The following is a 17,900-nucleotide window of genomic DNA, read 5'->3' on the forward strand; positions in this document are numbered from 1 at the left end:
ATATTATAATCTATTTTATATATTTATGCATAGCATATGTGTATATGTGTGTGCGTATATATAATATGTATGTATGGACATTTTTATTTTTAGGAACGGGCCTGCAAAGGAAATGTGACTAAAGGCCATGAATATGACGGGCCCTGCTTGCTGGAATGACGACAATCGCAGCAGTATTCAGGCTCAGCAGAACTGTGCCGGAGATATTCCTCTGACTTTTCAGTGCGAGAATAAGAGCTCCAGTTTTGAGATTAACTTTCTCATTCACAAATGTACTGTTTTCCCCACACTTTGCAATGTGTCTGTTTGAAGGCTGCCAATTGATTGTTCTTCAAAAAACAAAAACATACGTGTTTTAATCTAAAACACAATATGCTACTGTGTCATTCATAACTAAGCTTGCTTGCAGCATGAGGGGAGCACTCGGCTGAACACACCCCTGAACCCCAATATCAAATCAGAGCGTGTGAGCAAAGGGAGGCCTGGGGGCAGGTGTCTCCCACTCTCCTTGGGCCCCGGTGACAGGAGACAACCCATTACCTCCTGTTCATTTCACTCTGTCCCTCTGCCCCCCGTCTCTCACCAAGATGTCTTTCACTTAGAAAACTACAGAATTAAGTCTGCGAGAGCAGTGAAGGAAGTGTAGAAGGCACAGGTTTTTAAAGGGACGGTGTTTTTACCCTTCATGAATAGCATCGTTAACATCTGTCAGCCTCAGATCCACAACTCTAATTTTATATTTGATCCCTTTCTCCCAAATCACTGCCTTTTTGTCATATACATAAAACTAGAAGATTTCCTCTTTCTCCCTCCCTCCCGTAAAGTCCCTTTGTATCTTACATTGTTTATGTGTGATATTGTTTAAACTCTCTCAGAAGGCAGGAATTGTCACTGAAGAAGCAAAGAGGTTATCATAAAGATCAGAGGAGGTGCACTATGAGCCTTTAGCAGAGAGCCTCGTGTGCAGAAGGAGCTCAAGAAACAATTATTACCAGCATCAGTAGAACTGGCATCAGACAGAAAGTCCATCCAACCAAAATCATTTTCATGTGATTGCTCCCCAATTTACAAATTATCTCATTTCCTCAAGCTCTGTGGGGGACAGTATTTCCCTCCCTGCTTTTAAAGCCAAGAAAACTAAGATTTGAGAAACCTAAGTGATTTATCCCAAATCACACAGGCCCTTTTATTCCAAAAACCCATGGGTTCTTGCTTATACAAGTTGGCTGTCACGATTTTAAAGAGAAGGCTTAACATGCATGACACATGCCTCTCTCGGTTGGTATGGTCACCCGCGGTCTGCCCCTCTCAATTGATTAGTTGGAGGGATTTTTGTAATGGCTCTTTTTGAACATCTTGTATTTTCTCCTTCCACAAAGAGGTAATTTCATTCTTAGCCATCAGTACAGTACTGAACATTTTGCTGAAACGGTAGGTTCTAGATATGTGTTATTTTAGAGTTTACAATTCAATAGAAGCAAGGTCAATTTTTAAAATCTCTATCTAATGTTTCTAAAATAAAATTGACAGAGCATCTAACACTCTGTACTTCAACATTCATATAATGCTCTGGACAGACACAGAATCTTCCTTCTCTTCGCTGGACTTACCGCGTTGGTTTTGCAAGTGTGAGACACAAATGATGTTCTCTGTCCTTTGCACTGATTGCCGACCTCCAGCACTCATTTCATCTCCCGTATTGCTCTTTCTCATCCTCATTACATTACAGGTGGTGATTGTCAATTTTATAACAGTGCTAAAAATATTGCTGCGTCATACAATGAAATTCTGGCTTAAAGTGAAGGCCCTAACCGAGTGTGTGAGTGAGAAATGGAGACTTTGACAGATTCCCCTTGGAGAAAAGTTGCTGTTTAATTACTAGAAACTGCAGCAAAAGTAGTGAGACTTCAGAACAATGTTGAAATCAACCCAGGCAAAGTGCAGATGTGAGAGACAGATTAAACCCACTCATATAGTTAAGAACAATGTACTTATTTGAGCAAAAGGAAAAGACTTTTCCTTTTTCCAATACTTAGGAAATAAGGAGCTGTAAGCAAGGATGGATGATAGCAAGAAAAGTCTGGGTGAACCTTGCAGCAGCTGCTCAAATTCAATGAACTAAAGGAATAAATTAGGGAGACCCAATCAAAACCAGATGAAACACGGAGCTAAGGTAGCGAAGCAGCTAATGGCTATGCCAAGGAAGCCATCACAGGCTGGCCCCAAAGCAACAGTTGCCCCGGAGAGCAGCACGTGCTGATTCCACAAGGCCAGTTGGGCTGCACTGGACATGGTTCAAGCACCCGGGGACCTGAATCCTGATGTGCAAAGTCGGTCCTTTGATTTAAAGGGAAAAGACGAATCCTTGTGATGTACGTTAAAATGTGCTCAAATTGGCCCATCCTCGAAGCTCTAGAAACGCAAGCGAGACCGTGTGCTGTGAGAGGCCCCCCAGGCCCCGCTGAGCTCTGGGCCCCTCTGCACGACGGCGTGTGCTCTGCCCGTTCCCCTGGCAGCATGGTGCCCGTGACCACCGCAGGCCGTGGGGCCTGACAGCGCTTAGGCTGGTTCTGTTCTTTGGCTCTATAGGGAATGTTGTGTATTTCTCTTCTGTTTTATCCTGGGAAAGGGGGATGCGACTTGGGCTGTGATGGGTACTTGCCACTGTCCGCGTGGAGCTCTCAGTTAGGGCAGAGAAAGGCCTGAACTGGGTGGGCCCTGGGAACCCCGGCTGGGTGCGCAGGAGTGGACCCAAGGCGAGAGGACTAAACCTCTGACCACGCCGTGGCCGTGCCAGTAGCACACTGGAGGGACGGCGAAGTCTCGGAACCAGACGACCTTTCCAGGCAGGGTGTTAGCCATGCCCTTTCACATACACATCGCATTCCGCTTTCTCTCTGACCTTTGTCCTCCTTTGGTTCATTGAAAGTAGGCTTTTCTCCTCCACCCTCCCCCAAAGAACTCGTCCTATCATTTTTGAAGGTAGCTCTTCAGCTAACATGCCTTAGGCATCGCCTGACTCACTATAAATAGTTGGGCTGTACATGCCTGCCGGGGTGGGGGTAGGAATGCAAACAGCACGAGCTCAGGAGCCCACTCTGTCCTCAGGCCTTGCAGGACTTCAGGCCCACTCTATGGTCTGCCATGCACTGCTTTGCTGGCTCACCCATGTCTTCCCTCCTCGGTCAAAACACATACGTCCAGCCACCCAGGTGAGCGCTCTGGCAGTGCAGGCGCACAAGCAAAACCGCACCAAGGAAACTGCTCCGTTGTCGGATAGCCGTGATTCACGAAAACCAAAGTGACTCTTCATTGCTGGTGGGAGTTTCTGTTCCAGGAATCCTATAAACCAGAGGTCACTAACTTTTCCTGTAAAGGGACAGATAGTGAATATTTTTGCTTCTGTGCGTTGCTGGGGTCCCTCTTCCAGCTGCTCCACTTTACTGTTGTAGCTTTGAAGCAGCCACATAAATCACTGGGCATGATTAGGTTCTGATAATACTTTATGTACGGACACTGAAATGTGCATTTCATATTACCTTTACACGTCATGAAATATTATTCTTCTTTTGACTTTCTTTTTACCATTTAAAAGAATGTAAAAATGACTCTAAGTTTACAGGCCCGATATAAACAGGCAGTGGGCCAAATTTGGGGGCTGTATTGTTCTGACATCTGCTATAAATTTGTTTCCATTAAAGAAAGTCTGTTTTACAAAGGCATTAATGATACAAAATTGGACCTACTAGCTGGAGAACATATTTATTTCCTATGAAAAAGCTGTAAAAACACCACTAACACCTTGAATACTAACAAAACACGGAGAAACTACATTTAATACTTTGAACCTCTTGAGTATATGAATGCCTGGTGTACATGGCTTAAATGAATCATTAGGAAACGCGTATGGATTATATCCAGTCACCAGGAGAGTAAAGAGGCTTTGGAATTGAGCTTCCTGAACTTGGGTACAGTGCTGATAATTCAGTAAGGAGGTGAGACTTTCCCTGTCAGTAAGTCAGCACCTTTAACCTTTCCTACATCCCCAGTTCCAGTGGTTTTGATTTTGGAAGAAGGGATTTGTCATTTCTCTGACAGTATCTTCCCTCTGACTTAGCCGTGAAATGAGCCTTGAGGGAGAGTGAGTGTAAGTGTATCAGTGTAAGACTGGTAGCTTGATGATGACACGGCTAGCCTGATTATGCCTGCAAATAATAATATGCATTTCATTTGCAACTTTTTCAGCTAGTCTCACAGTCATGGCCAACAGGCACAGTTCTAGATTCCAGATAACAATTTTGAAAATATTTCCAGACTGCCGCAATATGGTTTGAGATATAATAGCATCGAAAGACAAGCACATACTTGTCTGAATTAGACAAGCACAATTTATGATTATTACTATTATATAAAGAGTGAGAACATAAGAAGAAAACAGACTCCTTAAAACAAGGCAGTCTGTTTCTGGATGGGGTTCATTTGACCTTCTGTAGCTCAACATGACGTTCATCTTCACTTTCTTACCAAGAAGCAAAGAAACTGGCACATGATCTTGAGCTCAGCGGGGATGAGCGCACAGCCCTTGCTGGGAGTCAGGTGGCAATTCCCATAGGCTGTGTCTTTGGCATGTATCACTTGCTTTTAACATTGGAATAAATGGGTATACATTTTCCCCTCTCCCTTTTTCTCTAAGGATATCAATTACTTTTTAAGCTCATTCTTAAAACCCAAATATGATATTATCCTTCTGCCCCACAAAATTCAACATCTAATTACTTAAATGAGAGTTAAGTTCAAACATCTTAGCCAGTGTCTCAAGAATTTGGTTATCCCAGTTAACCACCTTTAATTTTCACTGTACTCCTTCCCCACCATCCTTCCACACCTCGTTGTATTCAAACCTTCATAGCCGCCTCCCAACGACCATTTATCATTCAACACCTAAGTCAAAACTGGACAATCTTACAAATTCTTCTTAAAAACTCAAAGATATGCTCTTCTTCCCCTAGATAATCATGGCTACTCACAGATTCCCTTGGAATTGAAATATATATACATAAATATGTATATATACATAAGAGCAAAGCGCCATGATTTCTGGAGCAGGCCTTTGGAAGGATCCATCATCCAAGAATGCACTGTCATCACTGCAGGATTTAGGCCTTCATTTAAGACCATGTGTCACCAGAGACTGCTGAGAGAGACTCAGAGTATCTCGTAAGTCACTTTAACTAAACGAAGCAACTTTTTGGGAGAGAGGGTACAGAGAAGAAAAGAACCCATAATTGCAAAACTCCCAGCTATTTTCTATGCATAAGAGCTACAGACTGGGAATCCTTTTTGCTTCAGATGTTTTATTTTAGTTATGATATGCCAATTCTCGGTGTGGAGGGGCGCTGTGTGGCTCGTTCCGTGTAGGCACAGGAGAGGAAAAGCCCACACCTGAAACAGGGATGGCGGTGACTGCGTGGCTCTGGGGAGAAAAACATGTTCTTTTGCGGAGGAGTGTGGCATTACAGAGAAACGTTTTTTGGGGCGCTGAGAGCACACAGCATTCTCCATGTTCCTCACTGAACCCGTCACCCGGTGACCTGAAGGTGGGTGGCTTTGGAAACCTCAAGGGGCATAACTTTGGCATTTTAATGGTGTTCTTACAATGGGCACTGTCCACAATGTCAGTGGGTCTCCAATGAGACTCGTGGCAAAAGATAACGGGCAGGTGGGAGCTGGCACCAAAAAGCAAGTCGGGAGACACTGAACGTGGGCTGCAGCTCGCAGACCGGTTTTGGTCCCACGCCCAGCCACCTCCTGGAGACCCGAACAACGAACAGTCAGACCCTCTGAAGAGGCAAATACTGTGTCTTCACGAGGAGGACACTGGGCTCTTAAAAACTGGTGTGATGTCGTTAAGAGGCCAGAATGTACAGTCATTTAATAAGTTTTATTTAACACAATTTTCTCAGTTTTGATTTGACTTCTGGGTGATTAAAGTTGTCATTCTGGCGTAATTACCTCATATAAGAAGCTGCCCACCCATCCTCCTGACATAGGCTATCGAGGCATATGCCCTAGTCTACTGATTCTTAGCTCAAAAGAAACATGCAGGCCCATCAAGAACACAAACTGGCAATTCGGACATTTTAGAAGTAAACATTATACCTTACTAATCACTTAATCTTAAAGTTTGTAACAATTGTTCTTAGGATGAGGCATAAAAGTCCTATAGTGGCTACCCATGCCAGGCGGACCCACACTGTCCTCACTCGGCCACCCAACGACGGAACGGGCTGCATGTCACCGAGCCTGCAGTGTGTGTCCAGCTGCCTCGCCTCTGGTCCCTCAAGTCCAGCTCTGCGGTTCTGAGGAACAAAGCACTTGTTTAGCTCACGACACAGGTCAGACCGGGTGGTCACACAGGACACGGCCCCGCCGCAGACACACCCTGAGCTGCCAGGGACCAGCCTGGTTCCCCACCCTCAGCACCATATTTGTTTCTTTTTTAATTTTGTTCACATTAGATGCACTGGAATTTCAATTCAGCTTCAATTCTCTTAAAATTCTACATTTACATGCATATTTATAAAGGCAAGTGTGTGCTCACGCATACACCAAGGCAAATATGTTGTCCATACAGTGTTTTGTCTTATATGAGAAGACACAGTTAAGGACTATAGCTAATTCCCAAGGCGCCAAAGTGCTTTTTGCTCCCATTTCCCTGCTTTGAGGGCATCTAATGGTAAGAAAAAGAAATCTATCAGCCAGACCTATCAGTCTGTTCCAAAATACTTTTGATTTTAATTTTCTTTAGAGCTGGTGTAGGCTGTGTATCTGTCTTTCCTCCAATTTTCTTCCCTTGTTTTTATTTTAACCACGCTTCCTAGGGAAACTTCTTTTTTCTTTTTGACAGTGTATTCTCACACTATATGCATTCTCTTCACACTTTAAGGACAAAATTTTAATCCAGTTACATTTATGTATTCTCACTGACCATTAAAAAAACTAGTTTTAGGGATGGCAGGAAAGAAGCATAAGAAAAATGCTGATTTAAAAAATTTTTCAGTCTGCTTTTTCCATCCACTGAAAATAGTACTTTTGCTCTGAGGGGTAGGTAAGAAGAGAAAGCTCTGTTTTCACCCAGTGAGATGCTTCCTAAGCACCTTTTTCCAGCAAAGGAAAGAGCCACCACAGGGCTGCAGCAGTGCATCGGCGTGTCGGCGCTGCCTTCCGCAGGAGGACTCCGCCCGGGCTGCCTCCCCACGCGGCCCGCAGCGCCTGGCAGGTGTCAGCGCCACTGCAGCCCTTCCTTCCTTGGCCAGGTACATCCGGGTGAGGTTATTAAGTAAACAAGAGTCCCTGACTGGGCTCTGGGTCCAAGCACACTCCAGATGCTGATGTGGATGACAGGCTGTGATGAGCCTGGTGGCATTAGCAGTGTGGGTCACTTCTGTCCCCTAAGTCTCAAGCTGCCTTGAGAAATGTGCTTCCATGGAGTGATGACAGATGAGGGACAGAGAGAAATGCCAGCAAAGCCTGTGACTTCCTCCCGCGGGCGCATGAGTCATGGAGGCTCAGAGGAGGGGGACCCAGAGCCTGCATTCCCGCGGCCTTCCTGCCGGGCTCCCGGTTCTGAGGAGCAGCTTTCGGAGACCCAGCGCTGGGGGGCTCCTCAGCCCCTCCTGGCTTGGCGGCCACATGTCACTGCGAAGGCACTGTCAAGACTGATGCCAGAACTACTAAAAGATGACGAACAAAGATAGTGAAGATAAGCAAGATTTTACCAATGTCCAGTTGTGTGTTCATGTGCTTGTAAATAGCGTCATGTGTACAAGCGGAGACATTCACAGAGGATTTTATCTGTGGTTGTAATTTGGATTTAGACTCAAGAGAAAACAGGAACATTTGTTAGAGGGGATAGTTTATTGTACAAAAGATGGGAGAAGGAAATGTGGATTTCAAGGTCAAGATGGGGAAGAGGAAACAGTGGAAGTGGAGAAAAATCATCTTGCTATCAGCGTTACAGGGACAAACCGTTGGCTGAAGGGACACAGAAACACACTTAGGAGATGCAGGGAAGCATAAACTTGAAAGTTGTAATTGACAGGGAAAGAGAAGATCTTCTCTATATTTAACTAAATATTTTATTCAGAGTGGCTGAATCAGTAATAAGATTCCTGATGAGTGACACCATCAGGGAAATTAGTGTTACCCATGGCTTTGCCACCTTTACGAGCATTAGTTTGCACAGCTTTAATGGCTGCCTTGGGGATCTGGGTTTTACGTTTCTTTGTGCACGCACAGGGGTACTGCTGCGGCGTCAAGGTCCTGCACACTGACAGCTACTTCCCCAAGTGAGTTCCTTGCTTCTGACAGAAGCCAGATTTTTCATTTCATCATGTTATCACATATTCATGTTTGATACAGAAAGATGTTATCAACAAGCCCAGAAAGGACACATTGTTTGAACAATTTTGTGATTTTCGTGGGAAAACTTCCGAGGCTTGATGGACTATTCTAAGATAAAAGGGAGAGGAAGAATAATATGTATAATTTAGATAAACTACTCCAGTAGAAACATAATCCTTTTATTTGTGAAGAGGAAATGGGATAGGAATTGATTTAACAGTTTTCCATGGGGTTCAAAATAGAAAAATAAATGTACATACATTCATTAGGACTATCATCTGGTGATATGGGTAATGATGTTTATTTGGCAGAGGAAAAGATTTCAGACCCACAAATGTAAGTGAGAATCCTACACTGTCAGAGTTAAAGGAAAAGTTGGGGAATTTAGCCATGCTGTAAAGTCAGTTGCACTCAAGGTCACACAGCTGGTGAAAATAGCCTGGATGCACTGAAGACGTGATTAGGTTCAATTGTTCAAAGATGAGGTGTACAAGATTATAAATTAGCAGACACTTTCCTCTCTTCCTTTTCACTGATGTCATCTAACTTAAAGGGAATGATCTGGAAACACGGAGTCAGGATAAGTAAAGTGAAGTGGCGTTTATGTATGCTTAGATGTGAAAAGAGGTTGAGACCCGAATCTAGACTGAAATCTTTGATTCTCTATCCACTTGCAAAGAACTAGGAGTTGATTAATAACCACATGTGAAAGACTGTATTTTCCAAAGATGGCAGTAACGATCTCTGTCATTCTACATGTTACTTTCTCCATCCAGAGGTGAGTTGATTTCCCCACCTGCTCTGTTCCTAACCCTCAACTCCTCTCCCCCACTCTGCTCACAGCTGGGTGTTCCTTTGTGACTGTTTGGTGAAATGGTGCCTTGTGACATCAGAGGCTGGGTCATATAGGGCACTGCAGCTTCTACACCCATGTTGGAATCCTGGCCTTGGGATCAAGCCTCCCTCCTGCGAGGGAAGTCCAGGCCACCTAAAGAGGCCACTTACATGTGCTCTGCCCGGAAGTCCCAGCTGAGGGCTCTGCCAACAGCTACACATTTGAGAAAGCCTTTAAGATCAGGGACCCTGGACAAGAATTGCCTGGCTGAGCCCAGTTCTCTTGCCAAACAGTGAGAAAAAAAACCAAATGATTGCTGTTATTTGAAGTTATTAAGGTTTGAGGCAGTTTGTTTCCATAGATAAGGAGAATGCTACTCCTTAAAACCAGCAGGAAAAGGTAAAAAGAACGTTATCATTATTCTTTAAAAGGCAAAATACATTTGGAGTCAATCAGACTCACATTCTACCACAAGGATATAAATTAATTTCAAAGAAAATGTGAACTAATAGCAAAGCTCATATGGTTCTAGTAAATCCCACAGATTAAAGAATATATAATTGGCAGCCAGTAACATTTTGTAAGCTTAAAATGCTAAGTTATGTAGACTCAAATATTATTGTGCACACATCTTTCTTTTTGCTGGAAAAAAAAAAAGCCAGGTGGCCATATGCATCTTCTCCGCCCCTGACTTCTGTCACTCTCCCTTCAGCGTGTGGGTGTTCAGTTCGCTGAAGAAGCCAGATTTCAGAACAGCTTTCTTTCGGAAATGATGTTTTTAAAGTTAAGGAGAAAAGCTTGCCACGTTGTAGAAGTGGCGGCTATAAAAATAGATATAAAAATAAATTGAAAATTCATAACAATTGTGCTGCAAGAAGCGTACTGAGAACTGAATTACAAAGTAAAATTAACAAAGTGGGCTTTTGATTTAAGAGCAAGCCAAACTACTTACAGTATGATAATATGTTGGAAATGGCTAGAGAATTTGCAAAGTAAGTGAAGAAAACTATGTGTACAGTGCTAGGATTGAACTAGCATAAAATAAGAATTTTAGAAAGTCTGATCTTACAGTGTAAGGCGGGGGTCAGACAGCTGGGTTAATCCCTGGCTCTAATAGAAAGGACACTCAAAACTATGCGTTGAAAACGCAGAGAAAGGGAAACCATGGTATGTCAAAAAGTTCTATACTGGCAGAAAACTACTAAGGTAGAAAACCGAGGGATTTGGACTGGGTTGTGTAAGATGAAAGTGAATCCTTTCCCTCTCCTCCCATCCCACCCCCGCTGTCCTCAGACACATGTCAACACCATACGTTTTTAAAGAGCAGAAGTGACTCCATGTTTCTCACTTACATCTGCACAGATGGCAACAATAATTCACCAGTTTCCTAACAATTCATCATCACTTTCTGAGCAAAGGTTGGAGACCTTCATTGGATGGAAATTCTAGTAAGGTAAGGGTTTCATTGAAGGTCCTAAGTATTAACTAGTATTTTATTTTTTTGGTCGCTTAGCATCAACTCCGCATGATAATAAGCACTTTGGAGGGATACAGAGGTCTAAAGCCTATGAGCAGTTAGCTGTTATCTACCTGAGGGGAGAGAATTAAATTGATAAAGAATAATGAGTCCTGGAAAAGTCCAAGCAGGGTTAACAGGAAGCACCGAATAAGTGGGGTTTGAAGAATGGGCAAGAAACAGTCAGAGGACGTCATTCCTGACAAGAGCCTTGTGCTGCACCTGGCACAGAGCTGGTACTCGGGAAATATTTATTGAAGAAAATGAGCGAGCAAAGGGGGCCTACGAGTGTGCCAGGAAGTGAATTATCTAGCCCAGCTAGAGATACGAGGTCAGCACTGGATGTCAGGACACAACCTGCTCAAGGAGACCTGGGACGGAAAGTGAGACATTCATTCTTGGTGGTTGAAAAATGGAAATCAATGCAGCTGCCTGATGCTCAGGAGGGATGACTGACGGCAGAACGTGAGATAAGACAGAAAGAGAAGCTCAAGGGAGGCAGCGTCAATTTCAGCTCTTCCCACCCTGGCAGGCTTGCTGGCACTTTGTCCTCTGCTGAGGTCAAACAACCTCCAGCAGGATACGCGCGTCATGGGACGGGGCTTGCTGCAAGAACCGCCGGAGCTCAGCCGCAGCTGGCTTTGTGAAGAGGCGGCCCAAGTGCAGGGGGCAGCCCTGATGGGGGTGGTCTGTTTGCACCAAGACTTAGGGGAAAATGCTGATGGGAAAGTATGCGAAGTAAAGTTGTAGAACTCAAAGGATGGACTGCACCGAAGTTATTGTAGAATAATGAATAAGAAACATATCCTCTGTATGTCATGATGTTTACCAGGAAAAGTTTTCCTTGTCAGAAGAGAAAAGTAAGTATACCCCTAGCTTTAGCTAAGAAATGAGGGGAACCTACCTTACTTAAAACAAACAAGCAAATGTTAGGTGAATAGTTCCAACACTGAAAGCTTTATATCTCTGCTGATCCACTATTTCATACTGGGGATTAGAATTTCTGTCATTTCACTGGAAAAGCAATAAGGTTCTGTGGGTTCTAGAGACAGACTGCCTGGGTTTAAATATACCCTTATGAGTCCTGTGGCTTCAGGCAATTGACTTAAACTCACTGTGCCTCCATCTCCTCATCTGAAAATGGGGACAATTCTAGAATCTTCTATGTTGGGTTAGAGTGAAGGTTAAACACTCTTAATTACATGGGAAATATTGGAATAGTACTTGGCTCATAGGTAGTGATCAACAAATACCAGGTACTATTATTACTGTATTAACTTTGCCTTTTTGTCTATTTTGGCTGAGAGAAGACTCAAATTATTACTATCCATTCTTCTATGGTGTCAGAGATAGACAATGCAGTGGTTTATCCTAAGTAGCATAATTGAATACTCTGATGGTATGCAGAAAAATACACGCTACTCAAATCCTTCTGGTAAGGGGAACCATATTTTTGTTTTTCTGGAAGAAAGTTAAAAAAAAAATACACTTACTTGAACAAAACACATCATAAATAAATTAGTTGCATTTTGCTTTCTTGTCTGAGAAAACCAGAAACAGTCCTTTTCCTTTCCATCTGGAATGACAGCAAAAGGGGCCAGACCACAGAAGGACGCTGAGACGTCCGTGCCTGAAGTAGGATGGGTCCCGGTAGGAGAGGATGATGCCTGACAGGAGGCTTTGGATATTGTTTTCATTATCCGGTTATTCCCTGTGTAAAAGCCACTTGTGTCTTGGAGTGGAACTTGTTATCTGAAAAGCACCTCATCTCGTTGTATTTCTGAAGATTTAAATGGAAATTGTTGCTTTTGGGAAACAGCCATAAGGAGAGGCTTGGCTGCATTTAAAAGCCCAGATCCCTTTGCGTCCTAATACCAGGAAATTCCTCCCCCTGTATTACAGGCTCTGCTACCTCCAGAAGCTCATACTTATCTAACAATCAAATAAATGACCAAACCTTCAAAGCTTGTGGGCACACCGGTGTGTATATCGTGCAGTCCTGTGTAGACTTGCTCACATGTAACTCTTGATAGCAAACAGCCTTTGGCACAGGCGATTTTACTAATTTCACAGAGGAGGAAACTTGGGCTACAAGGGTAAGTCCTTTGCTCACAGTCACACAGCCACCAAGGGGAGGGAGAGGGATAGTTTTTCCTACTTAGCTGCTTCGTTTCCAACACTCAATTATTACCTCCACCCTCAGTGGATATTCTTCAAGCCCTTTCATTCAAAATAATAGAAAACTTAATTTAAAAAATGGAGCTGCTGCCTTCTGGGATTCCTACCTGAACTTGGACACTAAACACAAGATTCAAAGGAAGACTTGTTCAGTTGCGATACTTTGTGCTATCTGGGCATCGATCAGCGCCATGCGAACGGGGCTTGGCATTTCTAGTTCCATGAATTCACTGTAATTTACCTCTGTCCAGATCCCTACCCAGATCTCCGTGGAACAAGACAATCATCTGATATCCCATTTTCTTGTATTTTCTTTGATACAGCACCCTACTGTTTTGACACCACTGTGTTGTAGGTATGTTACAAAAACAAAATAAAATTACTTCTCCTATAAAATATTCTTTAGAGTGTTAGACAGGTAGAAAGTAAAATTGACTGTATTTGCAACAGTGTTAACCTAAGAATGAATGTCCTGGTTAAAAAATAGCAATTTCAAATAGTACTCTTTGAAGTACAGCATTGAATTTATAGTTATTCATTATAGACTAGTGGGTATGAGTTACTAACAGCAAACTTTTCTCTCCCAGATGCATTAATTATTTACTGACATTTGAAATTCCAAAAATATGTCATCTCTTGACTTATGGGGAAAAAATAAGACAAAAATTGAACATAGCTACTCTGCTGTGGGCCTCTCAGCTGAGCAAAGTTGAAAAACCCATATGCAGATAAAACCAGCCCTTTCTTTTTTATTTCACCAAAAGCTACTAAAAAAAAAAAGCTCTAGGAACATATAGAGCATACAAAGAACAAGAGAGATTTCTAATCTCATTTGGATAACTCAGTTTTTTTGCTTTGATAGTATTACATGGTACCAGGATATATTCACTCTCTCATTTTTTGTTTATTCTTACAACTAACTGCAGAATTCATTCTTTTCAAGCACATACTTATATAAAGCATAACTCAACACATTTAAAAGATTGGAATAGTACAAGCTAGGTTTTCTGATCATAAGGAAATTATGTTAGATATAGAGCGTAACCACAAAACTACAAAATATCCACATGTTTGGAAATTTAAGAAATAATAATGTAAATAATATATGGTTCAAAGAAGAAATCATAATGGGTTAGACAACATTTCAAACTGAGTTATAATGAAAGTTTAGAATTTTATAACTTGTGAAATGTGGCTAAATCATTAACCAGATGACCATTTCATTTAAAAAACATTTATTAGTAAAGAAGAAATGTTTGAAAATAGGTGAAATGGGCAAACCATCTCAAGAAATTATAGACAGTAGAACAAGTTAAGCAAAGGAAAGTAAAATGAAGAAAAGATAAAGAGAATAAATTCATGAAATAGAAATAAAACATGATAAAAAGGATCAAAAAAGACAAAAGTTACTCTTGTTAAGAGATAATAAAATTGATATAACTTGCCAAAACTGACACAAGAAGCCAAAGACAAAAACAAAACCCTGAATAATTGATCTACAGTGATAAAAGAAATAGTAATAAAAAAATAATCTTGCCATAAAGAAAACTCTAAACTCAAATGGCTCTAATATTACCAAAAGTCTTCCAAATAGTAGAACAAGAGGGTAGATCCCCACATCATTTTATGAGGATAACACAACATTGATATTAAAACCAGGGAAGCAAAATTTTATCAGCCAATCTCACTAAAGAATGTAGATGCAAAAATCCTTTGAAAACTAATAAACAAATATAGAAACTTATACAAGGAGTAATATGTGTGACTAAATTGAGTTAATCTCAGAAATGTAAGATAAGTCTGACATTCTAAAATCAATCAATATAATTTCCACTGCTGAAATAGCAGAGGAAGCAAATAACAGTATCATTTCAATACTTGCAAAGAAAAGCACTACCAAAGTTCAACATTCATTCATGATTAAAAACTTTTAAAAAAAAGAAAAAAGAAAGTTCCTCAAGTTGAAAAGAGTATCTAAAAAAAATGTACAGGAAACATTGTACTTACTGGGATACTTTGCAACAGAAACTCCGGTGCCACTATCACCATTTTCATTCATCCGGATGTGAAGATCTTAGCAACTGCAACAAGACAAGAAAAAAGAAATAGTTACAAGAATCAGTAAGGAAATAGTTTTTTGCTAAATTATACAATTTTGAAAGAAAAAACTCAAATGAATCTACAGATAAAATTTTAGTTTTAAGAGAATTTAGCAGTTCCTAAATAGACATCATTGTATATCTCTACACCAGCTATATATATTATAACACTAAATTTATAAAAAGATACAATTTATACCAACAAAAACATTCAAGACTATTGATAACATTAAGATGGGTAAGACCTCTTTGTAGGAATTCATACACATTTAATAAGACACATTTTAAAGACTGAAACAAATGGAGATATGTATTCTGTACAAAAGTCAGAGAACTTAATACTGTAAAGATGTCAGTTCTTCCAATATTGATTTATAAATTTAATTTGGTCTCTGTCCAAATCTCTACACAGATCTCTGTGGAACAAGAGAAGCTGAATTTAAATTTTTATGGAAAGGCGGAGGCCAAGAGAAACACAGACACTTTGAAGAAGAGCCAAGTGGAAGAACAGTTGTCATGGCTGGCGAGTCAGTCAGAGGCAGATGCACCATAAAGCTCCCACTGTCTCCTTTCAGGACCCTTGGAGGCGCCCTAAGATTGTTCTCAGGATAATGTTTCTGTATGTGTTAACTAAGATGGTTTAGCCGCAGCCAGTGGAGACTGCTCCGCCTTTCCTCCCTCAATTCACCTCCATCACACATCCACGCATGTTGGCTGGCTTCAGAATGGCTGTGGGCATTTGAGGGACTTGAACGAGGACAGCTGAGTTGGGGATGTATCTAATATCACTTTATCATGGCATATTATGTGGATCTCAGTCACTCCCATATCTAGATGCTTGATTGCTAGCCTTCAGTTGTAGAATGTCTTGCAGGAATATGCCTAAGACCCCTGTGCTAACTCAGCCAGCGTGGTGACCTGAAGGTGTGGGACCAGAGGCTGCATCACTGCATGAATTTGTCTTATGATACCTGGAGCCAGAAGTCTGTGGTGGTGGGGGAGAAACCAGATATGAAAAGTGGTGCCAGAAGCTATTCTGTGGAAGTTTTCCAATTATCGTACATGAGGTACTAAGAAGAGAATCCATTTCTTACTGATGCTTAAGTCAAAATGGAAGTTTTCTTGTCTCAGGCGCATACTTGACAATGAAGGCATACCATTTTAAGTTCATGATGCATTTTAATGGGAACCATGCAAAGTAGAAATGATCAGAGTTCCTCTATTTGTTAGGCACAAAACCTCTCTAGAGTGGAGTATACAAATGGTGAGTATATCCTTGGGAAACCTCTCTAGAGTGGAGTCAGGAGGCCATCCGGGGAGCTCACTAGACCCTAGACCCACCACTCCTGGTCAATTGCACTCAACCAAAAGAGACAAGAGTGGAACCTCGAAGTCCACGGTGCCTTACCCTCTACTTAACTACCCAGCAGGAGGGAGGGAAGATTTCTTCCTCCCCCTGGCAACAGCCCAGCCAATAAGAAACTGTCACAACCCAGCCAATGAAAAAACTTGAAACTCCCAGTTTATTTTTTGTTTCTAAAAGCCCTTGCAAGTCTGCCCTTTCCTCTATTAAAAAAATTGCTCCTCCCCTTTGTTCTCCAGACTTCTTCATGGTTTGAGGTAGCTTCATGTCTCAAACTGCAGTTCTTTGCTATACCTCAGAGATGAAAAATGTTGGATGTTTTTCTAAATTTGACAAAAATACTAAATTATTGACATTTTTACACAACAATGAATTGAGAAGCTGAATAAAATTGTTCAACTCATAAAAATGAAACATAAATTTTGAATATCTGTGCTAGAGGAAAGACTGAATTTTCTTTTCATTTTTTAAATAGAAAATGGCATTATAAAAGTCATCATACTATGAAAAGGCCATCATAGAATATGTAGCCAAAAATTATAGGGAAAAAAAATGTTAAGCAATTGCATGGCATGTTAAGCAATTAATAAAGTATGTTATTTTTCTGGATTTTATGATGTTTATGGCATTTGTCAGCTTTAAAAATTTTTTAATTTGTTGTGATTTATTTTCTCATTCATTTTTATACTTAGTTTTAGATTTACCAATTTTCTTTAACTGAAGAGCACGAAAGTGTATGAACTTTGGATTCTTCAGTGCTTATATCTTTCCCCAGTTCTAGCAATTGAGAACTAAGAAATTATAGAAATTGAGAAACTGTAGAATTGTCATAAGGATAGATGAAACAGCAAGAGAATACAATAAAGAGCTTAGAAACAGGCACATGAATATATGGTCACCTGGTTTATGATCCAAGTGGTGCTTCAGAGAAGTTGAAAATGACAAGATTTTCAGTAAATGGTGCTGGAACAACTGGGTTTATATGGGGAAAAACTGGACCCTCTACAACACATCATTTACAAAAATAAGTTGTAAGTGGGTCATAGTCATAAATGTAACAAAACAAAAAGGCTTTCACAAAATAATGCAGAAGAATATCTCCATGACTTTAAGGAATAGTTTCTTAAATATGATACAAAAAGCACTGTCCTTAAAGAAAATTACTGATAAATTTAAGCTTGAATGGGAGCAGAATTTGTCACCTAAAATACACCTCTTTGGTATAAGAATTACTGTAGGTAGTTATTTTTTAAGAAACTGCAGACACAGAAGAAGCTCTGAAACTTGAGTAAAAGTTACCCTTTTGTAAAAGCTATTTACATTTATAAAAGAAATCTCCATATGTAAGGGGATCTCTTTTCTGTAAGTGGTGAAGCAGAGCAAAAGTTTTCCTTTACAGTCTGCGGGAGGAACAGGCCAGAGTCAAGGTAGACAAAGGCAAGTTTACTTGAATAAACAGAGAGGAAGGGGAAGCTCACTGACAGGAACTTGCGAGTTCAAATCAGG

At 41.1% G+C, this 17,900-nt stretch overlaps 3 long non-coding RNA genes across 3 annotated transcripts in view; 2 read left to right on the forward strand and 1 right to left on the reverse strand.

The window, feature by feature from the left end:
• Positions 1-293, forward strand: part of LOC140846893 (uncharacterized) — a 34,827-nt gene extending 34,534 nt beyond the window's left edge. The window contains exon 3 of the long non-coding RNA XR_012126394.1: positions 94-293. This is a non-coding gene — a long non-coding RNA (uncharacterized lncRNA). The remainder of the gene's footprint in view (positions 1-93) is intronic.
• Positions 1-17,900, reverse strand: part of LOC140846895 (uncharacterized) — an 80,184-nt gene that overhangs the window by 32,165 nt on the left and 30,119 nt on the right. The window contains exon 3 of the long non-coding RNA XR_012126396.1: positions 14,940-15,013. This is a non-coding gene — a long non-coding RNA (uncharacterized lncRNA). The remainder of the gene's footprint in view (positions 1-14,939; positions 15,014-17,900) is intronic.
• Positions 9,351-16,958, forward strand: LOC140846894 (uncharacterized). Its single transcript, XR_012126395.1, has 3 exons — positions 9,351-9,637; positions 10,601-10,691; positions 15,444-16,958. It is a non-coding gene; the product is annotated as an uncharacterized lncRNA (long non-coding RNA).

The sequence above is a fragment of the Manis javanica genome, chromosome 16 (genome assembly GCF_040802235.1).
Source record: "Manis javanica isolate MJ-LG chromosome 16, MJ_LKY, whole genome shotgun sequence".
Taxonomy (NCBI): Eukaryota; Metazoa; Chordata; class Mammalia; order Pholidota; family Manidae; genus Manis; species Manis javanica.